The following is a 24,251-nucleotide window of genomic DNA, read 5'->3' on the forward strand; positions in this document are numbered from 1 at the left end:
AGAGGTCCTATTGCAATTCGAGCACTTCATGATCCACTGCTCGGATTGGGTCCTTGGAGCAACGGCGGAGCTGTGACACGTGGAACACATCGTGAACTTGAGAAAGGTTTGACGGAAGCTCCAGTTGATATGCCACTTTTCCACGCCTTTCAAGAATAGTGAAGGGACCGATATAGTGAGGAGCTAGCTTGCCCTTGATCACGAAGCGGTGAGCACCCTTCATTGGTGTAACTCAAAGATAAGCCTTTTCGCCAGGTTGATAGACCATGTCTTTGTGATGACGGTCATACTGACTTTTCTGACGTGACTGAGCAGTCTTGAGATTCTCACGAATAATGCGGACTTGTTCTTCGGCCTGTTGGATAATATCCGGACCGAAGAGTGGACGTTCCCCAATTTTTGACCAGTTAAGAGGGGTTCGACAGTTTCGTCCATATAATACTTCGAAGGGGGACATCTTCAGACTAGCTTGATAGCTATTATTATAAGAGAACTCGGCATACGAAAGAGATTCCTCCCATTTCTTGCCGAAGGAAATTACACAAGCTCGAAGCATGTCTTCGAGAACTTGGTTGACACGTTCAACCTGCCCTTGCGACTGAGGATGAAACGCAGTGCTGAACTACAGATGAGTTCCCATAGCTTCTTGGAAACTTGCCCAAAATCTTGAAGTGAATAAGCTGCCACGGTCTGAACTGATAACCAGTGGAATACCGTGAAGTGAAACAATTCTGGACATGTAGAGAGTTGCAAGATGACTAGTAGGGATTGTTTCTTTGACTGCCAGAAAATGTGCAACTTTAGAAAGCCGGTCAATGACGACAAGAATAGCATCATTACCTTTCTACGATTTGGAAAATCTAGTGATGAAGTCCATTTCAACAAGGTCCCATTTCCTTTCAGGAATAGAGATAGGTTGCAGAGTTCCAGCAGGCCTTTGATGCTCTACTTTGATACGACGGTAAACGTCACACTAAGCAACATAACGAGCAATGTCTTGCTTCATATTAGACCACCAGAATCTCTGATGGATGTCTTGGTGCATCTTTGTACTACCAGGATGGATAGATAGAGGCGTATCATGAGCTTCTTTCATAACCTTTTTAGTCTGATCCAGGTTTTTCCTCGAACATGGCACCACTAGGCGGCCTTTGAAGTACAAGGCGCCATCTTCGGTGATAGTGAAGAATGATGGCTTTCCTTCTGCGAGATGGCGTTTAATCTTTTGGACTTTAGAGTCATAACCTTGAATAGTCTTTATACCATCTAAGAGATCTGGTACGACAGCCAGGGTATTTAGCGAACCCTTAGTAACAACACGAAGATTCATCTTTTGGAACTCTGGGGGAGGGGAGCGAGTGCACCAGGGGGAACAATATGGAGGTTCAGCTTTCTGAATTCTTCAACAAGCGAGGGCTGAACTTTGTGAACTTGGAGGTGGTTGTAGTAGGACTTGCGGCTCAAGGCATCAGCCATTACATTAGCCTTGCCGGGGGTATAGGACATACCCACGTCAAAGTCTGCAACAGTCTCCATCCATCTCTGCTGACGGAGGTTCAAGTCTGGTTGAGTAAACAGATACTTCAGACTTTGGTGGTTGGTGAAGATCTCGCAACGATTACCGAGAAGGTAATGTCGCCACTGCTTCAAAGCATGAATGACAGCAGCAATCTCGAGGTCGTGGACTGGGTAGTTTTGTTCGTGAGGGCGCAGTTGACGAGAGGCATAAGCAATCGCTCTGTGCTCTTGCATTAGGACACAGCCTAATCGTTGACGGGAAGCATCGTAGTAAATTACGAAGTCCTTCTTAGTATCAGGTGGAGCAAGCACTGGGGCAGAAGTCAACTTGTCTTTGAGTGCCTGGAAGCTTTCCTGACACTTCTCTGTCCATTGGTATTTGACACCCTTATGTAACAGATTAGTCACATGCTTGGCAATCTTGGAGAAGTTCTCAACAAATCAAAGGCAATAGCTGGCGAGACCGAGAAAACTTCGGACTTACTTGACATTCTTCGGAGGAGTCCAATCGAGAATAGCCTGGACTCGTTCAGGGTTGACGGTGATACCATCATTGGAGATGACATACAAGCATCTTATGAAACTCAACTTGAAATCCAACACCTGCTTTAGTTTTTGTTTGTGGTGACATAAGTCCCTCCCTATAACTCTTGAATTAAGAATTCTCACAATAACAGGGTCTACTCGATGTTAATTAGGCGTGAATGAAACTTTAGAAAAAATCTCGTAAAACAAAAAGGATATTCAATTAATATAATATCAACTCATCAAAGAAAATTGAGGGCATGCTTAGGTTAATTAATATGTTTCATTCATATATAATGCGTACACCCTGTGTATGTTCTATCCTATAGGAATTCCACTATAGGAATTCGATAGGAATTGAGTTGTTGTTATGGTAAGTTAACATGGTTCATTATTAAACCATGGATTTGATTTACCAAATCCATAATTATTGTATACTCTTTGATAGATATAGCGCAACCCAAATTAATTCCTAATCCTTATTTTACAAGTTCTTAATAGTTCTAGTTTCTTATTTTGAATACAAATACCTAACTAAATACTAATAAAATTCTTTGTTGACAGCAATCTATGCTTCATAGTAGTATATATTTTTTATATCGAAGTCCTAGATAGGAAAGTAGAGTAGGCACAGATCCTCCACAAAAGGCAAAATGTATATGAAAAAAAGATTGATTGAACTTTCCAACGGACTCATTCCATGAGTAAACGATTGAATGGGATTCGCTTGGGCAACGAAATCAAGTCCTGGTACCCTTTTCTCTCTTATTTAATTAACCAATTCATTTCCTTTTTTACTTTTGGATTTTTTTAATTTGATTTGGCATTATTCAACAATAAAAAAAATGAAAAATTTCGACAAATTCCTTTTTTTAATTATGTGATAATTATGAGAACTAATCCTACTACTTCTCCTCCCGGGGTTTCCACAATTGAAGAAAAAAGTACAGGTCGTATCGATCAAATTATTAGACCCATGCTGGATGTCACTTTCCCCCCAGACAAGTTACCTTATATTTATAACGCTTTGGTAGTCCAGAGTAGAGACACTGCCGATAAGCAAATTAATGTGACTTGTGAGGTACAACAATTATTAGGAAATAATCGAGTTAGAGTTGTAGCTATGAGTGATATGGACGGGTTGATGAGAGGAATGGAAGTGATTGACACAAGAGCTCCTCTCAGTGTTCAGGTCGGTGGAGCTACTCTCGGACGAATTTTCAACGTTCTTGGGGAGCCTATTGACAATTTGGGTCCTATAGATAGTAGTGCAACGTTCCCTATTCGTAGATCTGTGCCTGCCTTTATCGAGTTAGATATGAAATTATCCATCTTTGAAACAGGTATTAAGGTCGTCGATCTTTTAGCTCCTTATCGACGTGGATGAAAAATAGGACTATTTGGGGGGCTGGAGTAGGTAAAATAGTACTGATCATGGAATTAATCAATAACATTGCTAAAGCTCATGGGGGCGTATCCGTATTCGGTTGAGTAGGGGAACAGACTCGTGAAGGAAATGATCTTCATATGGAAATGAAGGAATCCAGAGTAATTAATGAAAAAAATATTGAGGAATCAAAGGTAGCTCTAGTCTATGGCTAAATGAATGAACCACCGGGAGCTCATATGAGAGTTGGTTTAACTTCCCTAACCATGGCGGAATATTTCCGAGATGTTAATAAGCAAGACGTGCTTTTATTTATCGATAATATCTTTCGTTTTGTTCAAGCAGGATCAGAGGTATCCTCTTTATTAGGGAGAATGCCCTCCGCAGTGGGTTATCAACCTACTCTTAGTACAGAAATGGGTTCTTTGCAAGAAAGAATTGCTTCTACTAAAAGGGGATCTATAACTTCGATTCAAGCAGTTTATGTACCTGCAGACGATTTGACCGACCCTGCCCCTCCCACAACATTTGCACATTTGGATGCTACTACCATACTTTCCAGAGGATTAGCTTCCAAGGGTATTTATCCAGCAGTGGATCCTTTAGATTCAACCTCGACTATGTTATAGCCTCGGATCGTTGGTGTAAGTGCATCTAGTCCCACCCCTAGTTGGTTTTGGAGTATTGATGACAAACCTAGTTGAGGGACTAATGTGTTTGTGAGAATTGCAGGATAACACAGGTAGAAGTCCCTCATTGATTCGGTTTTCCTACCAGAGATGACCCCTAAAAATGTATGAAGACATTGATGTCAAAGGTGGTATGTGAAGATATTCACATTGAAGACTATGACAAGAGAAGACATCGCATGAAGCCTATGGAGCTCGAAGACTTAGATCTTTCATAGTTCTTTTTCTTCTTTGTTGAGTCATAGGAACCACCGTACTGTTAAGTGGGGTCCAAGAGAACCAGTCAGAATGACTGAAGTGATGCTTAACCAAAACCTATGTCTTCGAGTGAAGACTATGAGAGCGAATCTTGTCCAGAGTCAGACAAGTCAGCTTTGCTTGTAGCCCAAGTAAAGTTGCCGTGTGTGTTTGAAATCTGACCGTTGGAACACGTGTCAGTTCCTTAGTGACCCAGGGTCATTTCGAACAAATCAGGTCGGGTTGCCTAGTGGCTATAAATAGCCCACCCCCTACAACCATAAACGGTTGGCTGCTCAGAGTTAGAGTACGGCTTTTGTCGTTTGAGAGCAACCCACCTCGAAGCCTTTGAGAGAGAATTCCTTGCGAGGATAAAGCCCTAACCACCCAGAGCCAAAGAGTGTTAGGCATCACTTAAGTCTTCCTGTTTGTGTGATCTGAAGACTTATTACACTTGAGGACTGTGAATCCTCCAGCCGGTTAGGCGTCGCGTTCTGAGCATCCAAGAGTCATTGTGGATCGCCGGTGAACGAAGTTTGTGAAGGTTTGGGAGTCTACCTTGAAGACTTACCAGAGTGATTGGGCGAGGTCTGTGTGACCTTAGCTCAAGGGGAATACGGTGAGGACTAGGTGTCCTGAGCTGCGTGTTCAGGACTGGGTGTCCGGGACTGTGTGTCCTCAGGTTTAAATACCTAGCCTCCCTAACCAGACGTACAGTTGTCACAGCAACTGGAACTGGTCTAACAAATCATTGTCTTCAATGAGTCACTGGTTTCATCCTTCCTTTCCCTTTACTTACTGTTGGTCCTTGTGAAGTCATTGTATGATTGCACTATCTTTACTGAGTGACTGCGTGTTCTGTTTGGCTTCATAATATCTTCCTACCTGATCCTAACTACCTAGCTGCTATAGGTCATTGTGCTTTCACTTCATTGAATACTTGACTATGGTTTGCCTAGTGTAGTCTACCTTCCGCTGCGTGGTAATAGGTCTATTTCTATCGTTTGTCTTCGAAACTTCCATGTTTTGAAGACTTTCATAAAAATCGCCTATTCACCCTCCCTCTAGTCGATATAACGCACTTTCAATTGGTATTAGAGCAAGGTACTCCCTTGTTCTGTGTGATTCGGTTTAACCACCTGGAGTTTTAGCTATGTCGACTGCAGGGATAATTAAAGTCTCCGCTGCATGTCCCGTCTTCGATGGAACTGAATATCCCTACTGGAAGAATAAGATGCGCATGCATCTTGAAGCCATTGATGTCGACCTATGGTATGTCATCAAGAATGGTGTTCCTAAGGCTGGTGAAGGTGTCGCCGCTGCTGATGTCAAGAAGTTCGTTCAACTGGACTCCACTGCCAAGAACATCATCTGTGGTCATCTGACCAAAGGACAGTATGGCCGTGTAAGTGCTTTGAAAACATCTAAGCTAGTATGGGACTGGCTCTCCAAGGTCAATGAAGGCGTCTCAACCCAGAGAGATCAGAGAATCAACGTCCTTCGCAACCTCTTCAACCGCTTCAAGAGAAATGACAATGAGAATGTCCAGCTCACATTTGATCGACTCACTGATATCACAAATGAGCTTCAAGCTCTCGGCGCCACTGAGATCACCAAGCATGAAGTCGTCAAGACACTCCTGAGATCACTTGACAGCTCGTTTGACACCCTAGCCCTGATGATTCAAGAACGTCCTGACTTCAAGACACTCGATCTGTCTGACATACTTGAGAGGCTCAACACACATGAGTTTCAGCTTTCTGAGAAAAGAGACATCTACGGTCCCAACTATGGGCGAACTCGTGCCTTGAAGGCAAAAGCTGTCTCCACATCTAAAGAAGAATCCGACAGCAGTTCCGATGATCCTGAAGACATTGGAAAGGAGCTTGCTATGCTTGTGAAGAAGTTCCAAAAATTCACCAAGAAGAAAGGCTTTAGAAAGTCTTCACGATCAAGCTCAAGGAATGATGAAGCTTCTGCTTATGACTACAAGAAATGATCATGCCACAAGTGCAAGAAACCTGGCCACTACATCTCTGAGTGTCCGCAGTGGGACAATGAGAACAAGAAGAAGAAGAAGAGCAAGGAGTATGACTCTGACGACAAGAAGAAGAAGAAATACTCAAAGTCTTCTTCCAAGTCTTCCTCCAAGTCTTCATCACACAAGAAGAGCTCATCTGGCAAGGCACGTGCATTTGTTGGCAAGGAAATGGATTCAGAGGAGGAGTCTGCTTTTGAGGAGGTGGAGGTGGAGTCTGAGGAGGAGTCTGATTCTGGCGTTGCGAGTCTGGCTACAACATACGTTGCCAAGTCTATCTTCAACACTGAAGACAACGACTTCATCACCGACACCGATGCAAATGACAAGGACTACTCCGCTCCTACCTACTGCTTCATGGCACGCGGTGCCAAGGTAAACACACGCACTACTCACTATCAAACATCTAGTGAAGATGACTCTGATTGTGATTCCAAACCCAGCTACAAAACACTTGCTAAAATTGCAACTGAACAACAGAAAGCTATGGAACATATTCAAAAACTATTAGACAAAAGCGATGATCTGCTAGACGCTGAAATGACTCGATCTCACTCCTTAATTGAAGACATAAAAAATCTTCATGTTAAGTATGAGGAACTTGAAAGTCGTCATGAAACGCTCTCAACAACTCATGAAAGGCTTTCCTATGATTATCTTCAAAGGAAGCAAGATCTTGAGAAATTGAGAGCGGCTCATGAAGATCTTCAAAAGGAAAACGAGTCACTTCACGCCAAACAGATCAGTTCCGCTCAGGAAGGATTTGAACCACCATGTCTTAAATGCATTGAGCGTGATAACGCTACCTCTGTTGCTGAATGTTCTACTGCTGCTACTATTGCAATATCTTCAACTGTTGATGTGGTAACTAACCCCTCCGCTGAGGATACCACTGCTATTGCTGATGAGAATGCTAGGTTGAAGACACTGCTTGAAACAGGGATGTGCAAAAGTCTCAAAGGGCATCAAACACTATGTGATGTCCTCAAAAGGCAGATCCTGAACCGAAACCCTAGGAAAGAGGGTGTTGGGTTCGTAAGGAAAATGAATGTTGATGGCTCTTACTGGAAACCTGAGCAGTACCCCAAAACCACATGGGTTGCTGCAAAGGAACCCTCTTCAGCGGATCCATCCACCCTATCTGGCTTCACTTGTGCTAATCCCATCGTTATTGATGAATCCTTTGATGCGAACTATAAACTGTTTAAGAATCAGAATGGTGAAGTGTTTGCCAGGTATATTGGTACTAACTGCAGGAATGGACCGCCTATGAAGAAGATCTGGGTGCCAAAAAGGTGTTTGGAGAATCTTTCTATGAATGTCATCATGACACCACAGGTGAAGAAGATAAACCCCAGACCACAGGCTTCATACGGTCCAAAGGCTTCATACAGACAGAGGACTCACCTGAGTCACACTAACGCAAATGTTTTGCAGGGAAGCCATACTCAGGCCTATGAATATGAGCGTGGTTCATCAAACCGCCATGTTCATAAGACCAAGAACTATTCTGCTTATTCTTATGAGTACTATTGTCCTCCTGCAAGACTTTTTGCTAGGGCTCCAAAGCCAAAGTTCTTAGATGCTGCACTTAGACTTATTGCTTCTAAGCCACCCTTGAAGATGTGAGTGGCTAAGAAAGCTTAACTCTCTTTTGCTGGGAAGGGTCTCCAGCAGAAAACCAAAATCGTCTGACGCTATTGCTGGGGACCTTAAACATCTTGTAGGGTGCAAGATCAAATGCCCGAATGGTCTTATTATGTACTTTGTTCCTGAATCATTTGCTACTCGCCCTATTAGTCCAAATCTCGATCTAAGCTTTCATAACCCACTGGTTCGTCAAATGTTTTTGCTTCACAATTCTCTTCGTGAAGCCTATCCCCCTAACTGCACTGTAGGGTACGACACCAGCAGCTTCAGAATGGATTATTGATAGTGGGTGTACCAATCACATGACTGGCAAGAGAAGCCTTCTTATGGACTCAACCTTACGTCCATCCGACAAGAGTCACATCACATTTGCTGACACTGGTAAAAGTAAGGTATTTGGTCTAGGTAGAGTTGCAATCTCAAAGGATCAACACATGGATAAAGTCATGCTTGTTGAATCCCTTGGTTTCAACTTAATGTCTGTCTTAATGCTTTGCGATTTAAATATGATCGTGATGTTTGGAAAATATTGTTGCCTTGTTCTAATGGAATCTGACAAGTCTCTAGTGTTTGAAGGGTATAGGAAAGATGATTTGTACGTGGTAGATTTCTCAGCAGGACCACAGCTTGCCGTATGTCTTCTGGCAAAAGCTTCAGCTGGCTCTGGCATCGGAGGCTAGGGCATGCTGGCATGAGGAACCTCCACACCCTTGCAAAGAAGAAGTGTATGTTGCACAACCGCCTGGCTTTGAAGATCCGAAGCATCCTGACATGGTATACAAGCTCAACAAGGCACTGTATGGCCTCAAACAAGCCCCTCGGGCTTGGTATGACACACTCAAATACTTCCTTAAGAGCAAAGGCTTCACACCTGGTTCCCTCGACCCCACTCTCTTCACGAAGACATATGATGGTGAACTGTTTGTGTGCCAAATATATGTGGATGACATTATCTTCGGCTGCACCAATCAGAAATACAGTGAAGAGTTTGGATATATGATGCAAGAGCAATACCATATGTCCATGATGGGAGAGCTGAAGTTCTTCCTTGGTCTTTTTATACGATAGCAACGCAACGACATCTTTATATCTCAAGAGAAGTATCTCAAAGACTGCCTAAAGAAGTTCGGTATGCAAGACTGCAAAGGCTTCACAACGCCAATGCCAGCCAAACATCATCTGGGTCCCGACGATAATGGTAAAGAGTTCGATCAAAAGGTATACCGCTCCATGATTGGTTCTTTACTTTATCTATGTGCATCTAGGCCAGATATTATGCTTAGTGTTTGCATGTGTGCTCGATTCCAAGCGGCACCAAAGGAATCGCATCACTTAGCTGTGAAGCGAATTCTTCGATATTTGGCTTACACCCCAACTCTAGGATTATGGTATCCAAAGGGCTCAGAGTTTGATCTAGTTGGATTCTCAGATGCTGATTATGCTGGTGACAAGGTGGATCGCAAGTCTATATCAGGCACATGTCATTTTCTGGGACGCTCACTTGTATGTTGGTCTTCAAAGAAGCAGAACTGTGTATCTCTCTCCACTCCTGAATCTGAATACATTGCTGCTGGATCTTGCTGCGCTCAGCTTCTGTGGATGAAGCAAACACTCAAAGACTATGGCATTCATCTGAAGCAAGTGCCACTCTACTGCGACAACGAAAGCGCCATCAAGATTGCCAACAACCCAGTTCAGCACTCGAAGACAAAGCACATTGAGATTCATCATCACTTTCTCAGAGATCATGTTGTGAAGGAAGATATTGATATCATACACGTCAACACTGAAGAGCAATTGGCAGATATCTTCACCAAGCCCTTGGATGAGAAGAGATTTTGCAAGTTACGGCGTGAGCTAAATATCTTGGAATCCTCAAATGTCCTGTGATCAGGCACACATCCTAACACTTATGCATATTGATGACTTAGATGTGCAACACACGAAGCAAAGTATATCTTCAATCAATGAAGACATGCATTCTAAGTGTGAATACATTAATGAGGAATTTGACCTCGGAGCGCCACGATAATTGTGCGTTGTGTCTGGGTCTAACACTTCCTATACGGTGGGTAACACCACCACCAAATGTTTTGTTTGAAGTGTTTCACTCATGGCGTTACATTTGCTATGTCTTCACATTTGGTTTGGCTTCAATCTCAACATGTCTTCATGATTATCTTCACTATGTTGATTATATATATATACTAGTGTTCTGTCCTCTACAACATTCACTTATAGCTATGTCTTCTTGTTGAATCTTTTGAACTAAGTGAATGTGATCGGACCCTAACCTCTCTATGCTTTCTATCTCAACTCTATCTCTCCAAATCATATGCATTCTCTTGAAACTGTCAAATGTCTTCTCTGCGTCCTTGTCAGCAGAAGATAAAGAGACAAACATTAAGTCCGCTTTCAATGCTAATTCCTTCACCTGAAACCTGGAGAAGTGGGAACGACCACCCGACAATCTAGGCGTGCGTGGGACGTGGAACAACCTCTGATATGCTGCATGATGGCCACGTGTTCCTCAGATGTGAATTGCCAGGGGCACCTGTGTAATAACACTGAGCCGCCCCTGTCCCTATAAATACACGCCACACCACAGTCATTATCTCTTCTTCCACTCTCGCACGAACCCTAGCGCCACCGCTAGCCCTCGACGACACCAGCGACAAAGCGCTTAGCTGCCGCAACCTCTCCGACGCCGTCATCACGCTGACCGCGGACATCGTCTTCTCCGCCGTCGCCGTAGGTGTGCTCCGTCGCCAAGTTAGGGCACGGACGATCGAACTTCTCGGCCTCCTCTTCTACTCCGTCTAGCAGTTCCTTGTGTGGTAAATAAAACTTCCTTTTTACGGCCCCTTTTGATTCTACAGATTCGTCACTTTCTACCACAAGTAGTTTCTGTTCACACATGTTGGATCCACTTCATACTACATCTCATATTATGCCTAGTATGTTCACTTATGCTTCACAAAGTAGTTAGATTCCTCACTTGTACTAATCTCTGGATTCATACAAATTTGGAACCAACTCCTTATCTATGAGTGAATGTCTTCGCACGATGAGGTCAATGTCTTCTAAACTGATTTATCTTCAAAATCTTCTGAGAATGCATATGACCTCTTCCCCTTCCCTCGCACCTTAATGCTATCACAGGTACATGTCCGTGGGAGAATCCCTTGGTTCTCATAGACTGCATTCATTTGCAGAATTCTTACAGCATCATATAAATTCTCCCGAAGCCAGTTCCTGTTTGTCCAGCTAGCGAAAGCCTCTGAAGCCTTTGAACGCGTTGAAGCCATTCAGTTTAAAGTTCATGGCTACAGAGATATCTGCAAGGAAGGGAGGCAGACAACGTCGTGGGGGAACATCAAGAGATTTACCTGATGACCTCTCAGAGCTTTACAAGACAGATCCTGAAGAGGATTACAATCAGCGAAAGACCTGAATCCAACGGATTCAAAGATATTGGGCAGAACAATGGTTCAAATACCGGTTTGTGACCCAGGAATATACTGAGAAAAATGCCATCAAGCGACCGTGGGGAGACATCCTATACAAAATTCTTCAACCCAGGTCCAGAGCTGAAGCCGTTGAACAAGGCTTCTATCCCTGCATGGTCCGTGGACCACAGCCTGCAGATGCACACCCATCGTCACTACTATGGTGTCGTGACGACAATCTGTTCAAGTGCAACTTCCAGTTTGCCAAGAACTCAGCGAAGCAGAACAAGAAGTCTTTGGGACTAGACTTCAACCCTGGTCCCTCTGCTCCCCGTACTGACGGCACATGTGATGCAGAACCGAATGTCATCAGTCCGTTCTACAACCTGGATGGCCTCATTACTCACATTTCTGTTCTAGGTGCCAAAGTGGATCATTCTGATGATGATGCTGACACTGATGAAGCCCCAGCCCCTACTCCAAAGCCAAAGAAGGCTAAGGCTTCAAGATCAGCTGCTCCACCGAAAATTTCACGGGCGAAGCCACTGGCTACTGCACCTCTTGAAGACAGTGTGCAGTCTGAAGATCTGTCACGCATCTCCAAGCCCCATAGAGTCAAGATGCCTCTGCCACACACCACCCAAGAACTGACTGCTGCTACCATTCTGCGCAATGATGCCATTGATCTGTTCAGTGATGAAGATCTGGCAGATGATGCTCTTGAGCAACTGATCAAGAGCAAAGAAGAAGCAGAAATCTTCAATGATCTGCCTCTCTTTGACGTGGCAATCATCAACAACTTCATTGATGAGTGGTTTGACACGCCCAACCTCAGCTTCGAAGATCTGCAACTTCCAATTGGCCTCAGTGTCGCCTTCCATGGCGCCATTACTTCAGAGTTAGTTATCGCCCAGCGCATTGTTGAACTGAAGCAGAAGATTGACTTTGAGAAAACTCAGTTCAAGAAGCATATGGCCATGCTCAGCGTGCAAGAGGTGAAGAACTTCAAGATTATGCTGCACGAGCTCAAAGAAGCCTTTCTCAAGAAACATGCAGAAGCTCAGGGTTCTCGTGAGCGCATGAAGAGCCTGGCTGGCAAGTGTGTGCAAGGCTACAACGAGGCTGAGAAGCGCAAGGCCCTTGGGCGTCCGGGCATTGATCCCAGGATGGCTGCTACGAAGAAGAAGAAGCCCACTGTGGCCGAACCCAACGCACCAAGGCAGGAAGCAGATCCCATTGTCTTCCCAACTAGCATGACTGGCTTGAAGCCAAAAGCCAGGTCTACCGCTTCAGAACTAAAGAAGACGAGGACTGCTAAGGCTGAAGCCAGAAAGAGGAAATATGCTGAAGCCTCTGATGCTGCTCCCTCCAAGAAGAAGCGGAAAACCAAGAAGGAACGGGCTGCTCCCAAAGAGCCCTTAATTGTTGAACCTATCTCCATGGTTCGCCCTGACGCTGAATGTCAAGAGCGCCAACTGACTGTCCATGAGCCTGCTTCCACAGAGGCTTATGAAGCTGAAGACATTCCAGCAGCTGATCCCACCGCTGCTGAAGACATTGGTCACCATGAGAATGTGGAAGATAATGTAGTCCTTCCTCAGATCGAGTACCAACAGGTATCATCACGTGTGCTTACGCACACCGAACTCATCAGCATTGGTCGTCCCTTGACGCCAATCGCTCAGGATACAACATGGGCTGATCACCCACAGCAACCACAAGTCACACCACCCCGACAAGAAGAAGAAGATGACTTTGAGGTCCAGCCAACGCCATCTCCAAAGGCGTTGCCAGCATTCCGCAGGCTTCGCAAAGGATCAAGGTCTCAAGTCCCTACTTCCAGCATTCCAGAAGGAGAAGTGCCTCACCAATCAGTTGCACATCAAGTGTTTCCAGATGCCACTCCTACTGTGACTGAATCCGAAGCCAAACTGGTTGAAGATGTTCCGGCTGCATCAGCCAATGAAGAAGAAACCCCAAGAGTTGCTACACCCCCGTCTCACCAAGAAGCTGTTCTCGACGAGAACGTGACTGTGACCGACCCTCCAGCTCATCAAGTGGAGGTTGAGAATCTTGAGGCTGCCACCACCAAAACAAATGAAGCCAATGACGTTGTCATGGCTGAAGCAAATGTGGAGCCTGCACCAACCAATGAGCCAGAAGTCAGTGAAGCAAATGATGCTACTGCTCCTGTTCCTGCGCATGCCGCTGGTCCTCAGTTTGACTATCGTGTTGAGCACAGGCCTCAGGTACAGAAGCCAATTCCAAGGTTGCCCAGGTTTCCAGGTCTTGCATCAGCACCTGGATCCTTCAATGTCAACGGCTTCAAAGCAGACAACACTTTCTTCAACAGCTCCAAGAACCCCTACTCAAGGGAACGAATATCTCCTGATCGGTTCTGGAGCTATCCACAGCGAAGCTATTACTCCTGCATTCTGTACAATCAAGGTTGCATCTTCCCACATAAGCGTCTTGACACCGAAGCAATAGCTGGTCTGCCCTGTCTGGAAGAAGCTCTGGATTGCTTCAAAGAGGTTGGACTGTTGCCTTTTGTCACCGACCAAGAGCACCGGAACGAAGAGCTGCTGCTCCAATTTTATGCCACACTTCACATACGTGGCTACAACAGAGATCCGAAGACTTGGGTCCTGGAGTGGATGACATGAAATGTTCATCACGAAGCCAAAGCCTTTGATATCATTGAGCTCACTGGTCTGCCCACTCCTGGAGATCTCTATGAACCTGACTGCCAGCTTCACAGTGAAGCTATGGAGAACATCTTTCAGAAGCCTGAACCGAACGTGAGTCAGATGCTCAGTATGATGAAGCCCTTGCCACAAGATGCTGCATATCCTAAGGAGTTCTTTGTTGAAGACCTTGAGTATCTGCCAAGGACTATCTATCACATCATAAGGAGAACTCTCTGGCCCATCAAAGGGCATTCTCCACATGCCAAGCTGGAAGGTGCAATGAAGACTTTGGTCTTCTATATTCTTCATGGCAAATGCTTCAATGCACAAGACTTCTTCATCTGCCAACTTGCTGCATCAGGCTCTGATCTTTTTGGCTTGAAGTTCTATGCTCCATGGATAATGCGGCTGATTAAACTCCACTCCGCTATCTCATATCAGCCATCTGCTCGCAATCATCGGATCTTTCTGCTTGATGTGGATATGTCCGTTGAAGCCATTTATCCCGAGTCTGCCAAGGAGCCTCTTAGTCTTCAGAATGCGGAGCATCAAAGTTTCTCTCAGAACATTGAAAGAGTTGAAGCAGTCCCTCGTGTTTATCCTCTGGCTGGAACTACACATGCACCTCATCGTGCCCTTACTGAAGCCACCGAAAGCACTATTGCCCAACGACCCAAGAAGCAATCTCGTGTTCTCAATGACCGAGAGCTTCTGGTGGCTCTTCATCAGAAACAGGATAGGCATCATGACTGGCTGAAGCGCCAAATGCAAAGCCTCTTGGTGGATGTTAACCGCATTCGCAATCTTGCCACCAAGAATGCCTTTGTTGCCCATGAAACCTCTCGACGCACATGGAAAGGGCTGACGCTTATGTGCTCTGAAGATGATCTTCAAGAGGATGGCTTCTCTGAATGCTTCAAGTTTGACTCCACACCTCCCCGAAGGGCAGTGCTGCAACGAACTCCATCTCTTGAAGACTCTGAGTTCTCTTCCTCTGCGGCAACTGTGAATGCCCGAGTGATCGAGGACGAAGACGATGCTACTTCACCGCCCCCTCCTTCAGCATGCTTTGACACTGCTCCAAGTTCTTCTGCACCACCGAACACCACCGACGACCCTGCTGCTTCACCTACTCTTCATGGAAACGAGTAGATGCTCTATGTATTCAAACCTTTTGGTCCTTACTGACAAAAGGGGGAGAAGCATATGAGTTCGATAGTCTTCAAGCGGGTCCATATGGGCGGTTGCTTTATATTTTGCCTAGTGTTTACAACTCTCGTTTTGATACATTTGGTTCTTTGAGTTGTAACACTTAAACTCGATTGTCGTCTGCTACTTATTTGCTACTTTGTGATGCGATGATAAATTCTACATGTGCGACTATAAATTCCGCACTTAGATCATTTTGCAGACGTCCATTTTCCATTATGCATGTCATTATCTTCACATACCTTCACATGCATAATGAATTGTCATCATAAGTTGAAGAGGATCTCCACAAGTACAACCTACCATGTGCATCTGCATTCCAAAAGCAAATTACTCATATGCACATCTTCAGGGGGAGCCCTTGCAACTTATGAAGACAATTCCTTACCCTTTACAATTTCACATTATATTCCCTGTTGAAAACTTCAACTGGTTTGTCATCAATCACCAAAAAGGGGGAGATTGTAAGTGCATCTAGTCCCACCCCTAGTTGGTTTTGGAGTATTGATGACAAACCTAGTTGAGGGTCTAATGTGTTTGTGAGAATTGCAGGATAACACAGGTAGAAGTCCCTCATTGATTCGGTTTTCCTACCAGAGATGACCCCTAAAAATGTATGAAGACATTGATGTCAAAGGTGGTATGTGAAGATATTCACATTGAAGACTATGACAAGAGAAGACATCGCATGAAGCCTATGGAGCTCAAAGACTTAGATCTTTCGTAGTTCTTTTTCTTCTTTGTTGAGTCATAGGAACCACCGTACTATTAAGTGGGGTCCAAGAGAACCAGTCAGAATGACTGAAGTGATGCTTAACCAAAACCTATGTCTTCGAGTGAAGACTATGAGAGCGAATCTTGTCCAGAGTCGGACAAGTCAGCTTTGCTTGTAGCCCAAGTAAAGTTGTCGTGTGTGTTTGAAATCTGACCGTTGGAACACGTGTCAGTTCCTTAGTGACCTAGGGTCATTTCGGACAAATCAGGTCGGGTTGCCTAGTGGCTATAAATAGCCCACCCCCTACAACCATAAACGGTTGGCTGCTCAGAGTTAGAGTACGGCTTTTGTCGTTTGAGAGCAAACCACCTCGAAGCCTTTGAGAGAGAATTCCTTGCGAGGATAAAGCCCTAACCACCCAGAGCCAAAGAGTGTTAGGCATCACTTAAGTCTTCCTGTCTGTGTGATCTGAAGACTTATTACACTTGAGGACTGTGAATCCTCCAGCCGGTTAGGCGTCGCGTTCTGAGCATCCAAGAGTCATTATGGATCGCCGGTGAACGAAGTCTGTGAAGGTTTGGGAGTCTACCTTGAAGACTTACTAGAGTGATTGGGCGAGGTCTGTGTGACCTTAGATCAAGGGGAATACGGTGAGGACTGGGTGTCCTGAGCTGCGTGTTCAGGACTGGGTGTCCGGGACTGTGTGTCCTCAGGTTTAAATACCTAGCCGCCCTAACCAGACGTACAGTTGTCACAGCAACTGGAACTGGTCTAACAAATCATTGTCTTCAACGAGTCACTGGTTTCATCCTTCCTTTCCCTTTACTTAGTGTTGGTCCTTGTGAAGTCATTGTATGATTGCACTATCTTTTGTCTTCACTGAGTGACTGCGTGTTCTGTTTGGCTTCATAATATCTTCCTACCTGATCCTAACTACCTAGCTGCTATAGGTCATTGTGCTTTCACTTCATTGAATACTTGACTATGGTTTGCCTAGTGTAGTCTACCTTCCGCTGCGTGGTAATAGGTCTATTTCTATCGTTTGTCTTCGAAGCTTCCATGTTTTGAAGACTTTCATAAAAATCGCCTATTCACCCCCCTCTAGTCGATATAACGCACTTTCAGTTGGCAACGAACATTATGAAACTGCGCAAAGAGTTAAGGAAACTTTACAACGTTACAAAGAACTTCTGGACATTATCGCAATTCTTGGCTTGGATGAATTATCGGAAGAGGATCGTTTAACTGTAGCAAGAGCAAGAAAAAAATGAGCGTTTCTTATCACAGCCGTTCTTTGTGGCAGAAGTTTTCACTGGTTCTCCAGGAAAGTATGTTGCTCTTGCGGAAACTATTTGGGAATCCTTTCTGGAGAATTAGACGGCCTACCTGAACAGGCTTTTTATTTGGTGGGTAACATCGATGAAGCTAGCACGAAAGCTATAACCTTAGAAGAGGAGAACAAATCGAAGAAATGAAATTAAATCTTTATGTATTGACTCCTAAGCAAATTATTTGGGATTGTGAAGTGAAAGAAATCGTTTTATCCACTAATAGTGGCCAAATTGGCGTATTACCAAACCAGGCCCCCATTAATACAACAGTAGATATGGGTCCTTTGAGAATATGCCTCCTTAACAACCAATGGTTAACCGCGGTTCTATGGAGTGGTTTTGCGAGAATAGTTAATAAGGAGACCATCATTTTAGGAAATGATGCAGAACTGGGTAGTGATATTGATCCGGAAGAAGCTCAAAAGGCACTGGAAATAGCCGAAGCTAACTTGAATAAAGCTGAGTGTACGAAAGATTTGGTTGAAGTGAAGCTCGCTCTTAGACGAGCTAGGATACGAATCGAGGTTGTCAATTGTATTCCCCCATCCAATTGAAGACAATCCAATGATTTATAGTTGATACAAAGAAAAAGGGAAGAGGGGTAGAAAAAGTTATTAGATAGCAAAGCGATGTAAGTCCAATGCTATCTAGTAATTTTTCTACCTACTTACCTACTATTGGATTTGAACCAATGACTCCCGCCGTATGAAAGCAATACTCTAACCACTGAGTTATGTAGGCAATTTATCACCACAAAGGAAGACCCATTACTTCGATCGATTATATATTGAATCCATTTTCTAAGCAATACCACTCTGTTATTGATCTGTTATATACTAAATACTAAACCAAATACTAAACATATACAGATCAAAGGGGTATCCTCTGGCGTTAGAAAATATTCATCTTGACAAGAAATTGTCTATATGTTAAGATATCTCTGATAAGGGCTATAGCTTAGTTCGGTAGAGAAACTCATTTACACGTGCGCCAATGCTTTTCAAAGGAGCTTATTATGCAATGAACATAATCGATCTTATTGCAAAATCAATGTCTTACTTCATAGATTCGAGAGAATAGGAGAACAGTAGCCTGACAAATAGCCGGTTCAGTCTGATTCAGGTGCCTAATCAAATAGAACCCTTATGGATTTGCTGGTTGATAAGGTAAATATCGATCCCACTAAATGCTAGGCGTAATGAGGATAAGGGCCTCCAAAAAACTTCTTTTCGTTCTATGAACTTTAAGGTGTATGAAGTCTCATAGTTAACTCTTGCAGTGGAACGATAGAGACTCCATTTCACTTAGGTTGATTTAATTTAGACCGGAGTCAGACCTAAGTCAAGGTAATCCTCCTTTGAAACACTTTGGTATTGCTCCTAGATAGATCATAATACCAAAAATCAATCAGAGCACAGGGATCCATCTCATTATCTTTCCATAAAGAAAAACTATGGTGGACTAACTGATCTTTAAATCAGTTTATGAAATAGCCCAATGCAAAAAAAATGCATGTTGGGTCTTTGAAATAGTTCAAATCATTTCGATAATAATCCGTTTGATCTGTTTTACCGAGAAGGTCTACGGTTCGAATCCGTATAGCCCTAATATGCCTTTTTTTAGATTTTAGGATCTCTATCCTATGTTTTCTTTAGTTTAGTATAGTTTTCATTTTCTCATTAGTATTTGTTTATAGACTGGATAGGCGCCTGCAACATAGAATAGAGATAAGAGCATTACCAAAGGCTCATTCATCGAAAATCAAAATCATACAGACAGGAAAAGAAAAACAAATTTCTATCAAATCAATAGAAGAAAGGATCCTTTCCCTGATTTGAATCCCGTCCTCCTTCAAATAGGATATCTCTAGACTTCCCTATAATAACTGCAATGATTTTATCCATTTTGCGAATTCCTACTTTGTTTTAAGTATATCTATTACTTTGTTTATAGATACATTATGTAAATTGATCAACTTTAAATAGAAAAAATAAAGTAAAGAGTAAATAAGAAAACAAAATATTGTGTCTCATAGTTCTGAAATAGAGTTCTTTATTTTTATTTTATAGTATTACTTCTCATTAATTACACTACATAGATTAGTCCTACTATCTTAATTAGGTTCTAATTTAGTAGTATTCTCATTTTTATTTAATAGTCTGTTATTATTTTATTATTAAATATTAAATAAAGGATAGAGCTATTCTTTTTCTAGAGATTCTAGAGAAAGCGAGACAAAGTGAAACGAGAAAGTTTTCTTTATATAAGAATTAGATCTACATACACCATATCTAAATAGAATGGAATTCCAAAAGAAAGGGAGTTGGGATTCCATTGGATGAATCTTTAAAGAAGATGCAGCACAGAGGAAACAAAGGCTAAGTTAAGCATTTTTGTTTGAACAAAAAAGATTCTTGTTTCACCGAGGAAAAGAGAGAAGTTCTGGATAAATTGACAATGCTGAATTGAATTGACTAATTTAAGTTCTGCCTATTCCACATTAATGGGAGTACATTATGTTTCTGCTTCACGAATATGATATTTTTTGGACATTTCTAATAATAGCAAGCCTTATTCCTATTTTGGCATTTTCGATTTCAGGACATTTTGCCCCGGTTAGTGAAGGACCAAAGAAGATTTGTAGTTATGAATCGGGTATAGAACCCATGGGACGGGCTTGGGTACAATTCCGAATACGCTATTATATGTTTGTGCTCGTTTTTGTTGTTTTTGATGTGGAAACCGTCTCTCTATACCCTTGGGCAATGAGTTTCGACGTACTGGGTGTATCCATTTTTATCGAAGCTTTGATTTTCGTGCTTATCTTAGTTGTTGGTTTAGTTTATGCATGGCTGTGGGTGTCAAAATTGGCAGATCTCGGGTAGGGGGCCCCGAACTGTGTGTCAAAGGCAGATGGTAACAGGAGGCAGGGGACACGATGTTTTACCCAGGTTCGGGCCCTCTTGATGGAGGTAAAACCCTACGTCCTACTTGATTTTTTCTTGATGATATGGGTAGTACAAGAGTTGATCTACCACGAGATCGAAGAGGCTAAACCCTAGAAGCTAGCCTATGGTATGATTGTATGTTGTCCTACGGACTAAAACCCTCTGGTTTATATAGACACCGGAGGGGGCTAGGGTTACACAAGGTCGGTTACAAAGGAGGACATATACATATCCGTATTGCCTAGCTTGCCTTCCACGCCAAGTAGAGTCCCATCCGGACACAAGACGAAGTCTTCAATCTTGTATCTTCATAGTCCAACAGTCCGACCAAAGGATATAATCCGGCTGTCTGGAGACCCCCTAATCCAGGACTCCCTCAGTAGCCCCTGAACCAGGCTTCAATGACGATGAGTCCGGCGCGCAGTATTGTCTTCGACATTGCAAGGCGGGTTCCTCCTCTGAATACACCACGGAAGAATTTGAATACAAGGATAGTGTCCGAACCTACAAAATAAGTTCCACATTCCACCATAGAGAGAATAATATTTCCACAAATCCAATTTGCTGACTTGTTTTGGCAACACGACATTATGCCATGGCCCGGTGATTATTCGAACCGTTTCCTTTAACTAGCCCCGCACATAACGCGAGGCAGTTTTTTGACACGTCTTGTCAAAGCAGAGATCGTGTCCCCTTATCACGGGATTCTCATCAATACGGGCGTGGGTAACCCAACCGCGCCATCGATTACGGCGCTTGGGGGATAAGCGAGTTTTACCAGGCTAGTGGGGGCGCATAGTTTCGGCCGCCCATATAAAGGGATAAGGATTCACCTTTTCATCCACACCTTCTTCCTCCTTTGCTCATCCATTTTCGCACACTCGAGCTCCAGCGCCCAAGTCCGCATTTCCCACCTCGACCTTCTCCAACCATCTCTGGAGCGGGAGGCAGGTGGATGGTCTCCTCCGTCACGGAGGGACACATCAAGAAGCTGAGGAAGCCGGATACCTGCCCGACGACATCGCGCACCGGCTCCCAGATGAGGGGCAGCTCATCCCCACCCCAGCCCCCATGACAGGGTAGTGTTCCTTACCCATTTCCTCTGCGCACTGGGATTCCCTCTCCACCCATTCGTCCGGGGGCTCATGTTCTACTATGGCCTGTATTTCCACGATCTGGCCCCGAACTTCATCCTCAACATCTCGGCGTTTATCATCGCGTGCGAGGCCTTCCTCCGCATCAAGCCCCACTTCGGCTTATGGCTGAAGACCTTTAATGTCAAGCCGAAGGTAGTGAGCGGCCGCCAGGTGGAGTGCGGAGGCGCCATGGTGGGCAAGATGCCCAACGTCACATGGCTCGAGGGCTCCTTCGTGGAGACCGTAAAGGGGTGGCAATCGGGGTGGTTCTACATCACCGAGCTGCGTGACCCTAAATGGGCAGCGGCCCCCGAGTTCCGATATGGCATCCCCACGCGGCTGACCTGCTGGCAAGAGAAGGGCCTGTCCTGCGGTAGTTCGGGAGAGTTGACCAGACTCCAGACATGTATTCAAAACATGGTGAACAAGAAGCTCAAACTCGTCAACATAGTCTAGGTCATGCTCATCCGCCGGATCCTCCCGTGCCAACAACGGGCTTTCAACTTGTGGGAGTTCGACCCGGCCCAGCACCGAACTCTGAACAGGCTCTTCTACACAACTCACGAGGATGTCTGGAAGGTGCTATTCAAGGGTGCCGAGGTTCCCCCTCCCACTACCGAGGATCGCGGATTCTGTGCGAAGCGCCAAGCCAGCGCGGTAAGCTATTTTACCTCTCACAGGATACTTGTTTTTCGTAGTTTCACTCTATGCGGGATCTAAGCTCCCGTACCTTTGACAGGACTGGCAGGAGACGGCCGGACAGATCGACTGTCCGGCTCCTTTGCCCGAAGGCCCAGCAGACGCTCTCCTGACGAAGATGCTGACTCCGGCTCCTTACAAGGTGCCGGAGAAGACCAAGAAGGCCAAGGGAACCCGAAAGAGTTCCCGACGCCAGGCGTCATCGGACTCATCATCTGATAACTCTGCGACACACTGCTCCCCCGATGACGAGGAGGGAGAAGAAGATGCTCCCCCTTTAGTTGGGGGAGACAAGAAAAGGAAGGTCGCCCCAACTGGGGAGGCCGAAGGGTCCAAGAAGGGAAGGACTCCCCTTCCGGACAGTTCCACCACCGCCGCCGAAGGCGAAGACGAGTGGCTGCTCAGGGCCAAGCCCCTGGCGAAGTCGTAAGTATTCGGATACCAGAGTAACTCATAGCATTCCTTTGTCACACTGCTTCTCCTAACGCCGAATATGATTATGCAGGCCGCCGCAATCCCGTATCGATGTATCATCGGACGACTCCCTGGGCTCGTCGGATATGGATAGCGATCCACTTCCAACTGCCACCTCCCCTTGCCCTACGGACGACGCCGAGGTATTATCTCAAGAGGCACCGGGTCGAGGGGAGACAGTCCCAGAGGCGCCTCAAGGCGACCTTCCGGACTCCGGGAGCAGAGGGAACAAGGCCCCTGAGGGCTCCGAGTTCGGCCCTCAGCCGAACACCGCGCTGGAACCTCCAGTGGTTCCGGACTCGGGCAGGCGGCCTCCTTCCAAGAGGGACAAGACGCCTGTGCCGGTGACCTCTGTCCATCCAGAGGCGCCGGACAATCTGCTGGGAGCGCTTCGCAGCGCTTCCATCGACGAGGAGCACCGTACTATTATGAGTGCGGTGGTCCAGAAGGTTCAGTCCGCCAAGAGCGGATTGACTGAAGCCTGTGCCAGCCTTCTAACAGGCTTTAAGGTAAGTGTTTAAAATATAGGAAAAATATTACCGCATAGACAGTAGCCCCTGATGCTTTGTTCGGTGTTCACAAAGAAAAGCCGAACAGAGGATCAAACAATATCGCAGGAGTCTAATATAAGTATGTCAATATGCGTATGCAGGCTTCGCTGCTGGCATCTACCGCACTGACTGCGGAGGTCGCCGCGCTGAAGCAGGACCTTAAAGGGTCCAAAGACGAGCTCGGCCTTCCCAAGAGGCAGCTCGAGGAGAACAAAGGTAAGTAGTACCTGGTCTATGGATATGTATAAAAAGAATGCGATTGCAAAATGACAGGATCATCATGAATTTGCCAGGGGCCATGATACGTCTCCAACGTATCTATAATTTTTGATTGCTCCATGCTATATTATCTACTATTTTGGACTATATTAGGATTTATTTTCCACTTTTATATTATTTTTGGGACTAACCTATTAACCGGAGGCCCAGCCCAGAATTGCTGTTTTTTTGCCTATTTCAGTGTTTCGAACAAACAGAATATCAAACGGAGTCCAAACTGAATGAAACCTTCAGGAACGTGATTTTCTCACCGAACGTGATCCAGGAGACTTGGACCCTACGCCAAGGCATCAGAGAGGCGGTCACGAGGGTGGGGGGCGCCCCCCTAGGGCACGCCCCCCTGCCTCATGGGCCCCTCGGAGCTCCACCGACGTACTTCTTCCTCCTATATATACCTATGTATCCCCAAACGAACAGGGACGGAGCCAAAAACCTAATTCCACCACCGCAACTTTCTGTATCCACGAGATCCCATCTTGGGGCCTGTTCCGGAGCTCCGCCGGAGAGGGCCGTCATCACGGAGGGCTTCTACATCATCATAGACTCTCCGATGAAGTGTGAGTAGTTTACCTCAGACCTTCGGGTCCATAGTTAGTAGCTAGATGGCTTATTCTCTCTTTTTGGATCTCAATACAAAGTTCTCCCCCTCTCTTGTGGAGATATATTCGATGTAATCTTCTTTTTTCGGTGTGTTTGTTGAGACTGATGAATTGTGGGTTTATGATC

The 24,251-nt window shown here is 44.9% G+C and overlaps 1 pseudogene; it reads left to right on the forward strand.

Annotated features, from left to right (window-relative positions):
* Positions 1-3,309: 3,309 nt before the first annotated feature.
* Positions 3,310-17,582, forward strand: LOC119283510 (annotated as a pseudogene).
* Positions 17,583-24,251: the final 6,669 nt, after the last annotated feature.

This window comes from Triticum dicoccoides, chromosome 4A, assembly GCF_002162155.2.
Source record: "Triticum dicoccoides isolate Atlit2015 ecotype Zavitan chromosome 4A, WEW_v2.0, whole genome shotgun sequence".
NCBI lineage: Eukaryota > Viridiplantae > Streptophyta > Magnoliopsida > Poales > Poaceae > Triticum > Triticum dicoccoides.